Below are 4,613 nucleotides of genomic sequence, written 5' to 3'. Positions count from 1 at the left end.
GAGTAATGATACTTTTATGCATGTGAATAAGAATGCTTTATGTGATACTTATATTGTTGAGTTTGCTCATGATGCCACTGGATATTATTATGAGAGAGGAAAATATGGTTGTAGAAATTTTCATGTTACTAAAACACCTCTCTTTTTGCTGAAAATCTTGAAGCTACACTTGTTTTATCTTCCTATGCTTGTTACTTTGCTCTTCATGAACTTGTTTACTTACAAGATTCCTATGCATAGGAAGCATGTTAGACTTAAATTTGTTTTGAATTTGCCTCTTGATGCTCTCTTTTGCTTCAACTACTATTTCTTGCGAGTGCATCATTAAAACTGCTGAGCCCATCTTAATGGCTATAAAGAAAAGAACTACTTGGGAAATAACCCATGTGTTTATTTTGCTACAGTACTTTGTTTTATATTTGTGTCTTGGAAGTTGTTTACTACTGTAGCAACCTCTCCTTATCTTAGTTTTGTGTTTTGTTGTGCCAAGTAAAGTCTTTGATAGTAAAGTGAATACTAGATTTGGATTACTGCGCGAGAAACAGATTTCTTTTCTGTCACGAATCTGGGTCTAATTCTCTGTAGGTAACTCAGAAAATTAAGCCAATTTACGTGAGTGATCCTCAGATATGTACGCAACTTTCATTCAATTTGGGCATTTTCATTTGAGCAAGTCTGGTGCCATTTTAAAATTCGTCTTTACGGACTGTTCTGTTTTGACAGATTCTGCCTTTTATTTCGCATTGCTTCTTTTGCTATGTGGGATGGATTTCTTTGTTCCATTGACTTCCAGTAGCTTTGGGCAATGTCCAGAAGTGTTAAGGATGATTGTGTCACCTCTGAACATGTGAGTTTTTGATTATGCACTAACCCTCTAATGAGTTTGTTGCGAGTTTGGTGTGAAGGAAGTTTTCAAGGGTCAAGAGAGGAGGATGATATACTATGATCAAGAAGAGTGAAAGGTCTAAGCTTGGGGATGTCCCGGTGGTTCACCCCTGCATATTTCAAGAAGACTCAAGCGTCTAAGCTTGGGGATGCCCAAGGCATCCCCTTCTTCATCGATAAATTATCAGGTTCCTTCTCTTGAAACTATATTTTTATTCGGTCACATCTTATGTACTTTACTTGGAGCGTCCGTATGTTTCTTGTTTTGTGTTTTATTTGAATAAATGCTTGTGTGGGAGAGAGACACGCTCCGCTGGTTCATATGAACACATGTGTTCTTAGCTTTTAATATTCATGGCGAAGGTTGAAAGCTGCTTCGTTAATTGTTATATGGTTGGAAACGGAAAATGCTACATGTAGTAATTGGTAAAATGTCTTGGATAATTTGATACTTGGCAATTGTTGTGCTCATGTTTAAGCTCTTGAATCATATACTTTGCACCTATTAATGAAGAAATACATAGAGCTTGCTAAAATTTGGTTTGCATATTTGGTCTCTCTAAAGTCTAGATAATTTCTAGTATTGAGTTTTGAACAACAAGGAAGACGGTGTAGAGTCTTATAATGTTTACAATATGACTTTTATGTGAGTTTTGCTGCAACGGTTCATCCTTGTGTTTGTTTCAAACAACCTTGCTAGCCTAAACCTTGTATCGAGAGGGAATACTTCTCATGCATCCAAAATCCTTGAGCCAACCACTATGCCATTTGTGTCCACCATACCTACCTACTACATGGTATTTCTCCGCCATTCCAAAGTAAATTGCTTGAGTGCTACCTTTCAATTTCCATCATTCGCCTTTGCAATATATAGCTCATGGGACAAAATAGCCTTAAAAACTATTGTGGTATTGAATATGTACTTATGCACTTTATCTCTTATTAAGTTGCTTGTTGTGCGATAACCATGTTTCTGGGACGCCATCAACTATTATTTGTTGAATATCATGTGAGTTGCTATGCATGTCCGTCTTGTACTGAAGTAAGAGAGATCTACCACCTTAATGGTTGGAGCATACATATTGTTAGAGAAGAACATTGGGCCGCTAACTAAAGCCATGAATCATGGTGGAAGTTTCAGTTTTGGACATATATCCTCAATCTCATATGAGAATAATAATTGTTGCCACATGCTTATGCATTAAAGAGGAGTCCATTATCTGTTGTCCATGTTGTCACGGTATGGATGTCTAAGTTGAGAATAATCAAAAGCGAGAAATCCAAAATGCGAGCTTTCTCCTTAGACCTTTGTACAGGCGGCATGGAGGTACCCCATTGTGACACTTGGTTAAAACATGTGTATTGCGATGATCCGGTAGTCCAAGCTAATTAGGACAAGGTGCGGGCACTATTAGTATACTATGCATGAGGCTTGCAACTTGTAAGATATAATTTACATAATTCATATGCTTTATTACTACCGTTGACAAAATTGTTTCATGTTTTCGAAATAAAAGCTCTAGCACAAATATAGCAATCGATGCTTTCCTCTTTGAAGGACCTTTCTTTTACTTTTATGTTGAGTCAGTTCACCTATTTCTCTCCACCTCAAGAAGCAAACACTTGTGTGAATTGTGCATTGATTCTTACATACTTGCTTATTGCACTTGTTATATTGCTTTGCATTGACAATTATCCATGAGATATACATGTTACAAGTTGAAAGCAACCGCTGAAACTTAATCTTCCATTGTGTTGCTTCAATGTCTTTACTTTAAATTATTGCTTTATGAGTTAACTCTTATGCAAGACTTATTGATGTTTGTCTTGAAAGTACTATTCATGAAAAGTCATTGCTTTATGATTCAGTTGTTTACTCATGTCATTACCATTGTTTTGATCGCTGCATTCATTACATATGTTTACAATATGATCAAGTTTATGATGGCATGTCACTCCGAAATTATCTTTGTTTATCGTTTACCTGCTCGGGACGAGCATGAACTAAGCTTGGGGATGCTGATACGTCTCCGACGTATCGATAATTTCTTGTGTTCCATGCCACATTATTGATGATATCTACATGTTTTATGCACACTTTATGTCATATTCGTGCATTTTTCGGAACTAACCTATTAACAAGATGCCGAAGTGCCGGTTCCTGTTTCTCGCTGTTTTTGGTTTCAGAAATCCTAGTAACGAAACATTCTCGGAATTGGACGAAATCAACGCCCAGGTTCCTATTTTCACCGGAAGCATCCAGAACACCCGAGAGCCGCCAGAGGGGGGCCCTGTGGGCCCCAGACGATAGGGTGGCGCGGCTCGGGCCCGGCCGCGCCCCTATGGTGTCGCCGCCTCGTCGCCCCTCCGACTCCGCCTCTTCGCCTATTTAAAGGTCCCCGACCTAAAACCTCGAGACGAAAAAGCCACGGTACGAGAAACCTTCCCGAGCCGCCGCCATCGCGAAGCCAAGATCCGGGGACAGGAGTCTCCGTTCGGCACGCCGCCGGGACGGGGAAGTGCCCCTGTAAGGCTTCTCCATCGACACCACCTGTCATCTTCATCAACGCTGCTTGTCTCCCATGAGGAGGAGTAGTTCTCCATCAAGGCTCGGGGCTGTACTCGGTAGCTATGTGGTTAATCTCTCTCCTATGTACTTCAATACAATAATCTCATGAGCTGCCTTACATGATTGAGATTCATATGATGATGCTTGTAATCTAGATGTCGTTATGCTAGTCAAGTGAATTTTACTTATGTGATCTCCGGAGACTCCTTGTCCCACGTGTGTAAAGGTGACAAGTGTGTGCACCGTGTGGGTCTCTTAGGCTATATTTCACAGAATACTTATTCACTCGTTATGAATGGCGTAGTGAAGTGCTTATTTATATCTCTTTATGATTGCAATGTGTTTTGTATCACAATTTATCTATGTGCTACTCTAGTGATGTTATTAAAGTAGTTTTACTCCTCCCGCACGGTGTAATGGTGACAGTGTGTGCATCCGTGTTAGTACTTGGCGTAGGCTATGATTGTGATCTCTTGTAGATTATGAAGTTAACTATTGCTATGATGGTATTGATGTGATCTATTCCTCCTACATAGTGTGAAGGTGACGAGTGTGCATGCTATGTTAGTACTTGGTTTAGTCGTGTTGATCTTTCATGCACTCTAAGGTTATTTAAATATGAACATTGAATTGTGGAGCTTGTTAACTCCGGCATTGAGGGTTCGTGTAATCCTACGCAATGGTGTTCATCATCCAACAAAAGAGTGTAGAGTATGCATCTATCTATTCTGTTATGTGATCAAAGTTGAGAGTGTCCACTAGTGAAAGTCTAATCCCTAGGCCTTGTTCCTAAATATCGCTATCGCTGCTTGTTTACTTGTTTTACTTGTTTTACTATCGCTCGCAATATTACCACCATCAACTGTACGCCGACAAGCTATTTTCTCGGCGCCGTTACTACTGCTCATATTCATTCATACCACCTCGTATTTCACTATCTCTTCGCCGAACTAGTGCACCTATTAGGTGTGTTGGGGACACAAGAGACTTCTTGCTTTGTGGTTGCGGGGTTGCATGAGAGGGATATCTTTGACCTCTTCCTCCCCGAGTTCGATAAACCTTGGGTGATCCACTTAAGGGAAACTTTCAGCTGTTCTACAAACCTCTGCTCTTGGAGGCCCAACACTGTCTACAAGAATAGAAGCTCCCGTAGACATCA

This window comes from Lolium rigidum, chromosome 3 (genome assembly GCF_022539505.1).
Source record: "Lolium rigidum isolate FL_2022 chromosome 3, APGP_CSIRO_Lrig_0.1, whole genome shotgun sequence".
Lineage (NCBI taxonomy): Eukaryota > Viridiplantae > Streptophyta > Magnoliopsida > Poales > Poaceae > Lolium > Lolium rigidum.
The sequence above is the reverse complement of the archived record's forward strand: the minus strand, read 5'-3'. Positions refer to the sequence as shown.